The following is a 16,695-nucleotide window of genomic DNA, read 5'->3' as shown; positions in this document are numbered from 1 at the left end:
TCCATTGTCTTGAAACCAAAAAATCATTTTTTAAACTATATCCAGGAAGTCAGAAAAGGCATTTGAAGCTATTGCTAATTAAAAATAAAAATTGTTTATGGCAACGAAAAATTGTATATCCTTTCAGAGATAACTTTTAGGACTCCTAAAAACAAAAATAAAAAATTGACCTAACTTTGCTGCCTCCACCCTTTTATAGGCATATAAAAATCTTATATGACAATATGGCGTTTTTGGAAAATGTTTTTGGCTAGCATCCATTTTGTCTTACTCCTTCTTGCCCCTGCAAAATAATTGTACGTACAAATACTTTAGTTGTATAAATGTATATAGAAATGTTTACAAATTCCTTTCAAATAAAAATCTTACATACTTGCAGAAAGAAAAAAGGAATCAGGACTTGGACATATCAATGAGGTCCAGAAACAGTCCTTTGGATACTACTAAAGATTTGATATGACACCTAAATCTGCAGTTGTAGGCCTTAGATTGGTCTCTATTTATTGGGGCTTGTAAAACAGATGTTAACAAATAAATTATACTTTTTAACCAGCTGAACCTCAGAGACTATTGTTTTTCTCTATCTCCTGGGAAGCAATGTTCACTATGTAAGGTGCCACCCTTGTTCCAAATTGGGACAAAAAACCTTATGTTTCAGATTGGAAACAGGATAGGTAGTCACTGTCTAAATAGAAATCAAACTGCTCTTATTCCAAATAAATCTGGGAATGAGGTTATCAAAGTAAGCTGACTCAAGTGGCAATGAAACTTCCAATTCCCCAATCCCACTAATGTTGTCTGGGAAGAAAATTACTTTTACAAAGATTTGTGTGTTTGTTAAAGTGAAGGCTAAAAACCACCACAACTCTATTTGTGTAAAGCATATAAAATGTAACTGATTACACAATTTATTATCCAGTTCCTTGTATTTAACCAGTGGTAGCAGCAGTATTCTTTAGCCAATTACTCTAATTTCTGTAGATGATGCTCTCTACCCCCTGCCCCATATACATATAAATCAGACCCTAGGAAAATGATATGTAGCCAAATAATCTAATAGCCTGAAAAATCTATGAACTGCCATCTTAGAAAATATTTATCCCACAAACCCACTATGTACTAAGATGACAAATATAATTAAAAAATTATCCAGAGTCAGAACATGTAGATTTTACATGAAGAAGCTAATTCTAAGGATATGCCATATCACATAAAAGGGGACAGTGGCTTGTCTTTTCTTATTTAAGTGCCATCAATATGCAAAGTAACAGAGCATGTGTAGACAATAGCTTGAGAAAACCTTAAGTAGCCTTATGTTTTAGTCTATTCGTCATCATTTAAAAACCAGTGTTTGTGGGGGTGTTAGTTGAGTGTCTGACTCTGGACTTTGGCTTAGGTCATGATCTCAGGACCATGGTATCAAGCGCTGTGTCAGGCTCCATGCTCAGCTCGGATTCTGCTTGTCCCTCTCCCTCTGGTCCTCCCACTGCCCTCTCTCTCTGAAATACATACATATACACATACATACATACATATACATACATACATATATACATACATAAAATCTTTAAAAAAAGAAAACAGTGTTTGTGGCAAGGGTAGAGAAGGAAGTTGCTGCAGTATGGAATGTAAGAAGAAACTTTGCTCCTGAAAACTATACAAGATCAAGCTCAGGCATGGACAGAAGAGGCACCAGACTGGTGAAGTCCTGCCATCTCCTTTATTGCTTAAAATGAAGAAAACAGAAAAGTTGATTTCATAAATTATATTTATCACCAATTTATCTTTTTAAAATTGTTGGTTTTATACAGCTTTTAAAAATCAAATTATCATTCACCAGGACATAAGTCTCATAAATAGGATTTGAGTATTTGCTACTACTTGTCTTAGTATTATACCTATCATGAATATAGAATAGGATGTCATCTGGGAGAATTAAGTTTAAAAAAGCAATTACCAACTTGAGGAAGGGGTATGTGGGCAGAAAAATCTTGAGGAAGAAGGCTGGTATGGTCTGAGAGCATGCAAAGCTTTATAACATTTCTTTTGTTCTTAGTTCTATTTATTTTCAATACAGAACAATATTAAAAATAGAGGAAAAAATTTAAAGTTATAGTGAGATAAATTTACATACCATAAATTTACCCATTTACAGTAATTCTCAGCAAGTTTAAAGTTGTATACCACAAACTAATTTTAGAATAATTCTAACATCTCCAAAAGAAAGCTCATGCTCATTTGCAGGTGCTCCTTATTCTCCACTCCCTGCACTAGGTGATCAGGAATTTATATCCTTTAACTATAGACTTGCCATTTCTGGACATTTCATATAAATGGAAGATATAATTCACAATCCTTCATGAGGCCTTTTTTTCAGTTAGCTTGTTTTCTAAGTTCATCCACATTGTAGAATGTATTAGTACTTTGTTCCTTTTCATTGTCAAATATTCCATTGTATGGATATATGATATTTTGTTTATCCATTCATCAGTTGCTAGACATTTGGGTTATTTCCACTTTTTGGCTATTACGAATAATACTCCTGTGAGCCTTCACATAGAAGTCTTTGTGTAGATGAATGTTACCGAGGAGTGGAATTGCTGGGTCATATGGTAATTCTATGTTTAAGTGATGATTTTTTATTTATCAAAAAGGTAAATGATTAAAAGAATGAAATGTGAAACTAGAAGAAAGTAAAAGGAAACAGGTTTTGTTTTTCTTTTTTTTTATGACTTAAAAGAATTTGAGAAATGATAGGAAGATCACTATCCAATCCCTGAAAATTTCTCTATTACTGAAGCTATGTGACATTCAATTAAGAGCAAACATTTTTTTCTCATTTTACTTTAGTTATGCTTTATAATGGGATGTCTTTGAGCCCAATTTTACAATTTTATAGATGATCTCTAGCATGTCTAAGATAGACAGCAGAGATCCCCATGCATGTTAATAAGTCACGTTGTTAAAGAATTCTGAAATACTAGAGAAATGTTCTCTTTTTACATGAACAATTCTTTAGACCAAAAGGTTGTGAGTTAAAAAGAGGAAAGAGGGGTGCCTGGGTGGCTCAGTCAGTTGTGTGTCTTGACTCTTGGTTCTGGCTCAGGTCATGATCTTGGTGTGTGAGATGGAGACCCGTGTCAGGCTCCCCACTCAGCAGGGAGTCTGCTTGGGATTCTCTCTCCCCCTTTGCCCCTCCTCTCACTCTCTCTCTAAAAATAAATAAAAATCTTTTAAAAAAAGGAAAGAAGTGATATTAGAAGGTAGGGGTAGATGATTAGAAGGGATGTTTTTGTGCCAATTATCATTGATAATTGAAAATAATTATAAAATGATATTGCCAAATTGGCCACCAAAGTGGTTCCAGGAATTTTCTTTTTTTAAAAAAAGATTTATTCATTTATTTGATGGGGGGAGAGAGAGAGAGAGAGAGAGAGAGAGAACAGCAGGAGTTAACTGAGGGAGAGGGAGAAGCAGGCTCCCCACTGAGCAGGCAGCCAGATGTGGGGCTTGATCCCAGAACCCTGAGATCATGACCTGGGCTGAAGGCAGACACTTAACTGACTGAGTACCCAGGTGGCCCACAATTCCTAACAGTAGTGTATTAGAGTACCTGTTTTCCCACACTCTCTTTAACTCTTGATATTATTAACTCCTTCAATTCTGCCTATTTATTAATTTAAAAATTGTTACCTTTTTGTTATTTTCATTGCTTTTTAAAAAATTTTGTTATTTAAACTCAATTAACATATTATGTATTATTATTTCTTCCTGATGTGCCCCTCTCCCACTTTCGTGAAGTTTCCTCACAGCATGGCCCTCAAGCGCCAGTCCTCGCTTGCACCTCAAACGAAGAAACTGAGGCTGCCTCCGGCCCCCAAGCCGGAGGAGACGTCTACCTCTCAGCACTTGCCGAAAGGAGAAAAAGAACAGCAAGAAGCAATTGAACATATTGATGAAGAACAAAATGAAATAGACAGACTTAATGAACAAGCCAGTGAGGAGATTTTGAAAGTAGAACAGAAATATAACAAACTCCGCCAACCATTTTTTCAGAAGAGGTCGGAATTGATCGCCAAAATCCCCAATTTTTGGGTAACAACATTTGTCAACCATCCACAAGTGTCTGCACTGCTTGGGGAGGAGGATGAAGAGGCGCTGCATTATTTGACAAGAGTTGAAGTGACAGAATTTGAAGATATTATATCAGGTTACAGAATAGATTTTTATTTTGATGAAAACCCTTACTTCGAAAATAAAGTTCTCTCCAAAGAATTTCATCTGAATGAGAGTGGTGATCCATCGTCAAAGTCCACTGAAATAAAAAAATGGAAATCTGGAAAGGATTTGATGAAACGTTCAAGTCAAACACAGAATAAAGCCAGCAGGAAGAGACAGCACGAGGAACCAGAGAGTTTCTTCACCTGGTTTACTGACCATTCTGATGCAGGTGCAGATGAGTTAGGAAGAGGTCATCAAAGATGATATTTGGCCAAATCCATTACTGTACTACTTGGTTCCTGATATGGATGATGAAGAAGGAGAAGAAGATGATGATGAAGAAGAAGGATTGGAAGATATTGATGAAGAAGGAGATGAAGATGAAGGTGAAGAAGATGAAGATGATGATGAGGGGGAGGAAGGAGAGGAGAATGAAGGAGAAGATGACTAATGGAACACTGATGGATTCCAACCTTCCTTTTTTAATTTTCTCCAGTCCCTGGGAGCAAGTTGCGTCTCCCCCCCCGCCCCTCTTGTGCTCATTCGCCCTGTTTTTTGAAGTCTCTTTTCTCTCCCTTTATACCATTGTTCTCAGCTTATTTTGGGGGGAAATATTTTGAGCAGAATACAGCGGGAAAAGAATCTCTACCCCTTTCTGTTCCAAATTCATTTTTATTCCTTCCTGTCTCAACAAAAACTTTATGGAATCAACACCACCGTGCTCTGTGGGACAAAAAAAAAACCTTCTGCTCCCTTAGCTCTGCTGGAAGCTGGAGGGTGCTAGGCCCCTGTGTAGTAGTGCATAGAATTCTAGCTTTTTTCCTCCTTTCTCTGTATATTGGGCTCAGAGATTACACTGTGTCTCTATGTGAATATGGACAGTTAGCATTTACCAACATGTACCTGTCTACTTTCTCTTGTTTAAAAAAAGAAAAAAAAATTTAAAAAATGGGGTTATAGAAGGTCAGCAAAGGGTGGGTTTGAGATGTTTGGGTGGGTTAAGTGGGCATTTTGACAACATGGCTTCTCCTTTGGCATGTTTAATTGCGATGTTTAACGGACATCCTTGCAGTTTAAGATGACACTTTTAAAATAAAACTCTCCTAATGATGACTTGAGCCCTGCCACTCGATGGGAAAATCAGCAGAACCTGTAGGATCTTATTTGGAATTGACATTCTCTATTGTAATTTTGTTCCTGTTTATTTTTAAATTTTCTTTTTGTTTCACTGGAAAGGAAAGATGCTCAGTTTTAAATGTTAAAAGTGTACAAGTTGCTTCGTTACAATAAAACTAAGTGTGTACACACACACACAAAAATTTCAGAGGTAGAGTTCAGTGATTCATCAATTATATATAATACCCAATGCTCATTACATCATGTGCCTTCCTTAATGCCCATCACCCAGTTACTCTACCCCCTACTCTCTTCCCCTCCAGCAACTCTGAGTTTGTCTCCTATGATTAAGAGTCTCTTATGGTTTGTTTCCCTCTTTGATTTTGTCTTATTTTATTTTTCCCTCCCTTCCTCTATGTTCCTCTGTTTTGTTTCTTAAATTCCACATGAGTGAAATCTTATAATTGTCTTTCTCTGATTGACTTATTTTGCTTAGTGTAATACTTTCTAGTTCTCTTCACATCATTGCAAATGGCAAGATTTCATTTTTTTGGATGGCTGAGTAATATTCCATTCTATTATATATATAGAATGGAATATATACATTCCATTCTCACTTCGTTTTATGTATATATATATCTATATAGATATAGATATAGATATCTTTTTATATATAAATAAATTATTTTGGAACTCATTTATTTTGGAATTTATTTATTTATTTATTTATTTTGGAATTTATATATATATAATATATTATATATATATTATATATATATAAATCACTTCTTTATCCATTCATCTGTTAATGGTATGTGGGCTCTTTCCATAGTTTGGCTATTGTGGACATTGCTGGGTGTGCAGGTGCCCCTTTGGACCACTACATTTGTATTTTTGGAATAAATATCTAGTAGTGCAATTGCTGGGTCATAGGGTAGCTTCTATTTTCAACTTCTTGAGGAACCTCTATACTGTCTTCCAGAGTGGTTGCACCAGCTTGCATTCCCAACAGCAGTGTGGTTGCACCAGCTTGCATTCCCACCAGCAGTGTAAGAGGGTTCCCCTTTCTCCATATCCTTGCCAACATTTGTCATTTCCTGACTTGTTAATTTTAGCCATTCTGACTGGTGTGGGGTGGTATGTTACTGAGGTTTTGATTGATGTCTCCCTGATGCCAATGATGTTAAGCATTTTTCATGTGTCTACTGGCCATTTGTATGCATGTCTTCCTTAGAGAAATGTCTGTTCACGTCTTCTGCCCATTTCTTAACTGGATTATTTGTTCTTTGGGTGTTGAATTTGATAAGTTCTTTATAGATTTTGGATATTAACCCTTTATCTGATATGTCATTTGCAAATATCTTCTTTCATTCTGTAGCTTGTCTTTTGGTTTTGTACATTGTTTCCTTTGTTGTGCAAAAGTTTTTATCTTGATGAAGTCACAATAGCTCATTTTTGCCTTTGTTCCCCTTGCCTTTGGAGACAGTCTAGCCGGAAGTTGTTGCGGTCAAGGTCAAAGAGCTTGCTGCCTGTGTTCTCTTCTAGGATTTTGATGGATTCTTGTATCACATTTGGTCTTTCATCTGTTTTCATTGCTTTAAAATTTTATTTTCCCAAGATTAGTTGTGAAGTTTTATATATGTGTTGGCTGTTTGGGTTTACTCTTCTGAGAGCTGCTTCTTAGGATAGTTTACCTTATTAATTTGAAGGAATTTTTATAATACGGATATAACACTTCTTAATCATCCCTTTTTAGGATTTATTATACCTTCCCCTGAGATTATTCCAAATATCTTTCCTCCTCCCAAATACTGTCCATACTGCCACCTTTCTTAGTAAATTAGCTCACTTCGTTCTTTACTGAGAAGATTGAGATTTTAAAACCTCCACTGTACCAATATCTTACGAGCACATACTATATGCTGAATATATAATCTTTATAACATTTAGAAGATATGTTATGACATATATATAACAAGACAGTTGTATCTTTGCCTTCAGGAAGCTTAGAGTTCGGAAGTGGTATATTAGACTTCGGAATATGGAAGGAGGGAACAACGAGAGACACATGATTTACATAGATGATTAGGACAGAATCCTTTCAAGGAGATAATATTTAAACTCTCATCTAAAAGAGTCAACACAAGGAAGAACAGGATTAAGAGTGCTAAAAACAGCTATAGGTATGATACAGCAAGTACCAGAAACTGAAAGAAGACCAAGGCCAATGTAGTTGGAACACATGATTCAAGGGAAAAAAAAAACATAAAGGGCCCTAATGGCCATGGTAAGAAGTTTAAATTTTAAGTAAGAGTCACTAAATGTTTCTGAAGGAGAACAGAGTGGTATGAAATGGGGTAAGCAGAAGCCAGATCATGTAGAATACTCTAAGACAGAATAATCTAAGATTTCAGATTTCATTCTACATTATTGAGGAGTCTTTGAAGAATTTTAGGCCAGGGTAGACTGCTATTTTTGAATGATCTTTCAATCTGCTGTGGAAAATGAATTTTATGGGGGTAAAACTCTCTACAGAAGCCCAGGTTTGAACTATGGTTGGGAAGAGTACATACATTTTAGAAGTAGAATAGAAATAAAAGAATATGCTTATAGATTGCTTGCAAGGGAAGAGAGAAGAAAGAAGAGAAGTGAAGGGCAGGTTTTGACTGACTAGTATTTATTGAAATGAAGACTGGGATGGGGTGTATATGGAGTGGGGGTTACAAAAGGGAAATAAGATTTCTGTTTTAGCTTTGTTATCTGTGAAACATTGAACAGATGTCCATTGAACTCTCTCTCTAGCAGAGAGAGTTCAATGGACATCTTGTATAGACAAGATCCATGTGATGTATGTGGTGTAATGATTATGGGGAAAGGTCAGTCCTGTAGAAACAAATTTGGGAGTCATCAGCATATTGATAATATTTAAAGCCAAGTGCCTAGATAAGGTTACATAGGGACAATGTGTAGAAAAAAGGAAGAAGGGGTGGGTAGAGGTACAAGCAGAGAAAGAGAAGCCTGTAACAAATAAGTGAGAAGTTGACCAGTGACAAAAATTGATCTTCCTACCTTTTTTAGGACTGGGCTCCTTCAATTATTCATTTCCTGCAATCTTTTCCTTCACCAGTCACTTCTCAGGATTATTGACATTTTAGGTCCTTCCTCTCTCCAAAATCATACTCTCCCAACCAAATTTCTGCTTTTCCTCTTTTGTTTCCATGACACAGCACCAGCCTGCTTCTTTGACAACTTTTTAGATTGCCACTCTTGTTTTTTTAGACTCCCGCATCTAGGCATTTTCTAAGGTACTGTTTTCATCTCTGAATTTTTTCTCAGAAATTAATACCCATCTGTTAATACCATTGTTTTCTCAGAAATTAACACCCATTGGCAACACCAGTCTAGATGACTCCCAAATCGAAACCTCTAATTTCAATTTCTCTTGGAGATTTAGATTCAAATTTCTACATATATACTAAGTACATTGGCTTGGAAATAAACCTGTTTAATAATTAGATAATCATGTTAGAGATGGAACAAACTCAATAAAAATCTAGTTGAACTCTCTCATTTACAGGCAAGGAGACTGAGGAACATAGTATTATCTTTAAAGTCACATGGCTAATTTTTGGAAAGACTAAAACCTGGTATTCTTGACCCTCATTTCAATGGCCTTTAAAATAAAATTAATCATCTTTATCACAAAATCAGTTCTTTTTCCTAATTTTTTTATTCTTCCAATCACACAGGTCTAAAACCTTTGCCCTGATATTTAAATCCATTCATAACCTAACCTAATTTATGATTTTAATCTTTAGTTTCATTTTCCCTTATACTTCTGGTAAAACTAAAGAATACTTCCTGCTGTGTCCTTCACATACTATGTGATTTTCTTCCTTTACTCAGATTCCACATGGCTTCACCCCCATGAAACACACATACACACAGACTCACTCCTAGATACCTCTAACCCATCAAATTCTATCCTATCTTTTAGGACTTATTTCAGATATTACAACTTCCAAAAACCTTTTCTTCATTTCTTTGTATTTCATATATTATCCAATAGATGATAAATATTGGGATACTTGCCTTACTCTATATTAGAGTACTTGATGGTAGGAGATTCTGTATATTTCCTGTAGTACTTGGCGAGCCAGTTTTTAAAAAATAATAATAAATGTTTAATAAAAATTTTTGTTGCTCAGTATTATATAAAATACAAAAATGGTCAGATTTTTTGAAATCTGTAGGATTATAGAACTAATGTTAATTTATAAAGGTCATCTGTGTACAGACAACAAACAGATATCAAACTAACTAAGAAACAAACCAGAAAACCTATAAGTAATCAGAGTTCTTGTGATTTTTTTAGGTTATTATCATCTTTCATGTGATAATTATCTTCCAATGGTTTGGCTCAGCTGTGCTCTACTATTTGCTCTTATTTGTCATTAAGGCCTCGCATATTATTTATTTTCATTCTATAGCATTTATGCAGGAAGGCAGCAATGTAAGCTCCCTTGCCTGTGATTCTTCCCACAGATAATAGAAAATAAATTGCAATTAGATTTTGGTAATTGTATATAATTAACTCAAAATGAGCTGTTAATTATAAAAAATATGTTTTTCACTTCCTCATTATCTCATTTATTTTAGTTCCAAATTCTTAATGCCTCACTTGAGTAAGTTTAATATTTTAAATACACATTTTTAATGCTAAGATAATTTAAATTTCCAAATAAACAAAATTTAGCTTAAAGTTAAATTTTATCTAGGGAGTTCTACAGGCAAAATCAAAGCCTGCAAGGTAGAAAGAAGGTCATTTCCCATAAAAATTTTTTATTACATTTTCTGAAATCAAAAGACATTTTTATTTAAATCACTCTGCAAAGGCTGCTCAAATTATATTATTCTCCCTTGACCCATCTCTACCTCTTTTTGGGGTTAGTGAAGACAATATCATTTTCCTAGCCAACTGAATCAAGAGGACAGATGAATTTATTGCCTTTACTTCTTTGAATCTCACATTAGATTAAATAATTTAAGTGCTATGGAGTAAAAATTCTTGGCTTTCCAAAGATTGTCAGATTTTGGAAGCAGTGCCAGAGTTTATTCAAACTCTTACAATGTAGATTAACATCTTAAAAGGTCTATGTTATGATAAAAGGCATATTAGGAAATATTCTTTTGGAAGCAGTGTATAGTCTTATTATTTTCATCATAATTGGAATGTAGGACATGCATGCCCAGATGCACCTAAACTTTTTCTTCTTTTTTAAAGATTTTATTTATTTTTTCATGAGAGACACACAGAGAGAGGCAGAGACATAGGCTGAGGGAGAAGCATGCTCCCTGTGGGGAGCTCCATGTGGGACTCAAACCTGGAACTCGATCCTGGGACTCTGGGACCATGCCCTGAGCCGGAGGCAGACACTCAACCACTGAGCCACCCAGGTGTCCTGCACCTAAACTTTTAAACCACCTCCATGTCAGATTTGAGTGCTAGTTTGTAAAGAGTTCTCTACGCTTATCTGAACAGGAGTGATGAAAACTCATAAATGCAAGCTGGACTATGAAATGCTACAACCTTTTGGAAAAGAAAATTGGCATGGACTTTTTAATTTGTAACTATAATTTATATCAAAATATTTTTATGGAAAAATAGCCTTTGACAATCATTTTGGGGAATTTATTCTAAAAAAATACAATTACTAGAATGTAAGAATATAAGTACAGTCATGCTTGTTATAGCCTTGTGCATGTAGTAAAGAACTTGAGGGACGCCTGGGTGGCTCAATAGTTGAGCATCTGTCTTTGGCTCAGGGCATGATCTCAGTGTTCTGGGATTGAGTCCCACATCGGGCTCCCTGTGAGAAGCCTGCTTCTCCCTCTGCCTATGTCTCTGTCTCTCATGAATAAATAAATACAATCTTTAAAAAAAAGAACTTGACACAACTTAAATGTCCAACAAAAGAAGTGCTAGATAAGTCACAGTATATACAAAAACAGTCTAATACGCTTTTATAAAAAACAAGTTAGTATTTGTATTAGTTTTCTATTGCTGCTATAATGAGTTATCACAAATTTAGTGGCTTCAACAACACAAATCTATTATTCTACAGTTGTGTAGGTCAGAAGTCTGACAAAGGCTTCACTGCGCTAGCAGTGAGATGTGGGCAGGACTAGTTCCTTTCCGGAAGCTCTAGGAGAAGATGATTCCTTGTTCATTTGGATTGTTGGCAGAATTCAGTCCCTGGTAGTCAGAGGACTACCCATTTCCTTGCTGGCTGTCAGCTGAGGACTGTCTCAAGCTTCTAGAAGCCACTTGCATTCCTTGGCTTATGACTTCCTTTCTCCATTTTCAAAGCTAGCAATGACAGGTTAAGTCACTTCCATTCTTGGAATTTTTGCTCCTCCTTCCCTCTCATCTCTCAGACCCAGCAAGAAAAGGTTCTTCACTTTTTAGGACTTGTAATTAGACTGAGCCCACCCAGATAATCCAGGATAATCTCTTTGTCTCAAAATCTGTTCTCTTGGGCATACCTGCAAAGTCCTTTTGCCATGTAAGGTATCATATAGAGAAGTTCCAGTGATTAGAGCACAGACATCTTTGGAGAGCAATTATTCTACCTACCACAGTTCTATATCTAAAAATCTGATAGATGGCTATTAAGTACTGTTAAGTAGTGGGGGGGGAATAAACAAGTAATGTATTCAGTTTTATCTCAAATATTTATAGATGTTGTATATATACGTAAAAATAAAGAAAGGTTTATTTCTTTAATAAAGGATATACATCAGTGTGCTAACACATATCATTGTGGGGCGCCTGGGTGGCTCGGTTAGTTAAGTGCCTTTGGATCAGGTCATGATCTTAGGGTTCTGGCATTGAGCCTCGTGTCAGCTACTGCTCAGTGGGGAGACTGCAGCTCCCTCTCCTTCTATCTCCCTCTCCCCACTCCGCTCATGCTCTCTCAAATAAATAAATTAAAATCCTAAAAAAAAAAAAAAGACTATTCCATCCCCAAACAGAGAATATACATTCTTTTCAAGTACGCATGGAACATTCTCCAGAATAGACTACATTACACCAAAAAACAAGTCTCAATATATTTAAAAAAAACCTGAAATCATATCTCGCATCTTTTTTGACCACAACAACATGAAACTAGAAATCAGTCATAAGCAAAAATAAAAAAGAACACAAATACATGGAGGAAAAATAACATGCTACTAAACAGTGAATGGGTGAACCAGGAAATCAAAGAGGAAATAAAAAATACATGAGGACAAATGAAAATGAAAGCACAACAGCCCAAAATCTTTGGGATATAGCTAAAGCTGTTCTAAGGGGGAAGATTATAATACAGGCTAATCTCAAGAAACAAGAAAAGTCTCACATAACTGAACCTTACATCTAAAGGAGCTAGAAAAATAAGACCAAACAAAACCCAAAGCCAGTAGAAGGAAGGAAATGGTAAAGATTATAACAAAAATAAATGAAATAGAGACTAAAGAAACAACAGACCAGATGAATGAAACTAGGAGCTGTGAGTAAAATCAGAAATGAAGGAAGAGGAAATAACAACCCAAATCACAGAAATACAAAGGATTTATAAAAGCATATAATGAAAAAATTATATGCTAACAAACTGGACATCTAGAAGAAATAGATACATTCCTAGAAACATATAGCCTGAATCAGAACTAGAAAAGTTGATCAGAGTAATTACTAGCAATGAAATTGAGTCAGTAATAAAAAAACTCCAAACAAACAAAAGTCCAGGACCAAATGGCTTCACAGATGAATTCTACCAAACATTTAAAGAAAAGTTAATATTTGTTCTTCTCAAACCATTCCAAGAAACAGAAGAGGAAGGAAAGCTTCCATACTCATGGGCCAGCATTACCCTGATACCCAAACCAGATAAAGATGCTATAAGAAACCAAAAAACCCAAAAAAACAAAAAACAAAAAACCCTTCAAGCCCCCCCTCCCAAAACCCAAAAACTAAAGCCAAAGGTCAATATAGATAAATATAGATGGAAAAATCCTCAACAAAATATTAGTAAACCAAATCCAACATTACATTAAAAAATCATTTACCACTATAAAGCAGGCTATATTCCAGGATGTAAGAATGATTCAAAGTCACAAGTCAACCAATGTGAACATCATTAACAAAAGAAAGAATAAAAACCATATAAGCATTCCATTATCCAAAATGTATAAATTCATATGTATAAATATATATAAATCCATATATATAATATAATATATAAAAATCTATATAAACCCATATATAATATACAGATATATTTTAAAATTCATATATATAATACATAATATATATAAATCCACATATAATGTATAAATCCAAAATATATTATCATTATCCAAAATATATAAAGAACTTACAGAAATTGATACCAAAAATCTGAATAATCTGATTAAAACTTGGATAAACTTGAATAGACATTTTTTCAAAGAAGACATACATATGGCCAACAGATACATGAAAAGATGTTCAACAACACTAATCAGGGAAATGGAAATCAAAACCAATGTGATATCACCTCACACCTGTCAGAATGGCTCAAATAAAAAATATAAGAAATAACATGTACTGGCTAAGACACATAGAAAAAGGACCCAATGCACCATCAGTGGGAATGCAAATTGGTGGAGCCATTGTAAAAAAAGCATGGAGTTTCTTCAAAGTATTAAAATTAGAATTACCAAATAATTCAGTAATTCCACTATTGGGCATTTACCCCAAGAAAATAAAAACACCTATTCAAAAAGACACATGCACTCCTGTGTTTATTGCAGCATTATTTACAATAGCCAAGATAAGGAAGCAATCTATTGTCCATCTATAGATGAATGGATAAAGAAGATGTGGTACACATTATATAATGGACTATTACTTAGCCATAAAAAGAATAAAATCTTGCCATTGCAACAACATGGATGGATCTGGAGAGTATTATGCTAAGTGATCTAAGTCCATCAGAGAAAGAGAAATACCACGTGATTTCACTCATATGTGGAATTTAAGAAACAAAACAAATGAAAAGGAAAAATAAGGAGATAAGCACCAAAACAGACTCTTAACTATAGAGAACAAAGACAGGGTTACCAGAGGGGAGGTGGCTGTGTATGTGAGTAGGTGAATTAGGTGAAGGGGATTAAGAATACACTTATCTTGACAAACACAGACTAGTGTATAGAATTGTTGAGTCGTTATATTGTACATCTGAAACTAATACAATACTGTATGTTAACTGTATCAGAATTAAAACAACAAAAAAAGATGTGTTGGGATGCCTGGGTGGCTCAGCAGTTGAGTGCCTACCTTTGTCCCAGAGCGTGATCCCTGAGTCCCAGGATCGAGTCCCACATCAGACTCCCTTCATGGAGGTGCTTCTCCCTCTGCCTTTCTCTCTGTGTGTCTCTCATGAATAAATAAATAAAATCTTTAAAAAACCCAAAAAGATGTGGTACATACATACACACCTTGTTTTTTTTTTTTTTTTAGTATTAGCAAAGTTTTATTTCAACGTTTCTTTTCTGCTCATAAATGATTCTGAAAAAGCCCATACGCAAGAGGCGAACCCACCTTTGTCTAAAGGCAACATCAAAGTCACTGAGAATGCTGCTCAGACAAAACCTTCCCCGTACTGGGGTGCAGGCAGCATGACCAGTGGGTTTGGGACAGAGGAATAAATAAACATCATCTCAGCTCTACCATCAGCACTGGCAGCCCAGGACCCCGAGGCGGTCCATCAGACTGCCGGGCTGACAGTGCGGAACTCCCAAAGCCACCTGGATGCTTAGATGTGCTGGGGAGATGCTGAGGCTTTAGGAGGGAAGGTGCCCCCCAGAAGAGCCCTCGGCCAGCCCCCACCTCCTACTCCACACACACACACACACACACACACACACACACACAGGAATATTACTTAGCCATAAAAAAGAATGAGATCTTACCATTTGCAACAACATAAATGAACCTAGATGGTATTATATAATGCTAAATGAAATAAGTAAGACAGAGAAAGACAAATACCATTATGATTCACTCATATGTGAAATTTAAGGAATAAACCAAAGGAAAAAAGAGACTAACAAAAAACAGACTCTTAAATATACAGAAAAAACTAATGGTTACCAGAGGGGAGGTGGGTAGGGGGATGGGTGAAACAGATCAAGGGGATCAAGAGTATGCTTATACTGATGAGCACTGAGTGATGTACAAAATTGTTGAATTATTATACTGTATACCTGAAACAAATATAACACTGTATGTTAATTATACTTGAATTTTTAAAAATGGAATATGAAACAAAATATATAATATATATCATAAAGAACTAAGATATAGAAGTTATGTAATAAAGTTTTCTTTAGATGATGAGATTATAGGTATGTGCTAATTTCTTCTTTTGGCTTATCAGCATTTTATATATTTTTTTTCTACCATAAGCAAGCAAGTAAATATATAAGCAGGATTCCAGAGGGCTTCAGAATGGCTATCTTAAAAAAAACAAAAAAGAAAGAATAAAGAAGGGAATACAGAAACAAAAGAATGCAATGAAGATATGATAGAATAACTAATGTGCCTAAATATATTCTGAGAATTAAATTTTCTGGTTGATTTTGGGAATGATAAGATATGAGAATGTAAGTTGCAGAAGGTCAGAAATTATTGTTTTGTGCACTGCTATATCCCCCAAAGTTTAGAATGTGTCTAACACCTGGTGGGAACCTTTGCAGATATTTGAATGAATTAGCAAATGAATGAGTACACAGAAAATTAAATAAGGCATTTCTAAGCTCTAGAGAAAACAATTACATAAAAACTGAATTTAATAATCATATAATATATGGCCCAGCTGTGTAAAAAATAGATACAGTCTTAATGTAACCATCTTCTGATACAACTATATTGAGAAGACAGAAGGAAGGGAAAAGCATGTGTGTAGGAGGGAAGTGAAAAGGGAGAGAAGGAGAAGAAAGATATGGAGGGAAAAGTGAGAAAAAAGGGAGAAAGCAAATACATGGTTATCTGTGAGAGCTAAGTCATCATCTTTCATAGCAGAACGCTAATAGTCAATGCCTACATAAATCTGTTGTTCAGAAATATGGATATAAATGTAGAAAAAATAGATAAAAGAAACATCTACAGAGTGAAAATTTTGAGTACTGCTGCTCCAGTGTAGAAAAGGCTGCTATTTTGCATAAACCTTATTGAACTAATTGAGTTTTTAAACTATTCATAAGGGATCCCTGGGTGGCGCAGTGGTTTGGCGCCTGCCTTTGGCCCAGGGCGCGATCCTGGAGACCCGGGAT

General features: G+C 35.3%; 1 protein-coding gene and 1 pseudogene across 18 annotated transcripts in view; one reads left to right on the top strand and one right to left on the bottom strand.

Annotated features, from left to right (window-relative positions):
- The window catches only part of KIAA1328 (KIAA1328 ortholog), a 366,532-nt gene that overhangs the window by 105,100 nt on the left and 244,737 nt on the right, over positions 1–16,695 (bottom strand). The window lies entirely within an intron of this gene.
- LOC140635152 (protein SET-like) lies at positions 3,806–5,502 on the top strand (annotated as a pseudogene).

Source organism: Canis lupus, chromosome 6 (genome assembly GCF_048164855.1).
Source record: "Canis lupus baileyi chromosome 6, mCanLup2.hap1, whole genome shotgun sequence".
Taxonomy (NCBI): domain Eukaryota; kingdom Metazoa; phylum Chordata; class Mammalia; order Carnivora; family Canidae; genus Canis; species Canis lupus.
Note: the sequence above shows the minus strand (reverse complement) of the source record. Positions and strands in the feature narration are given on the sequence as shown.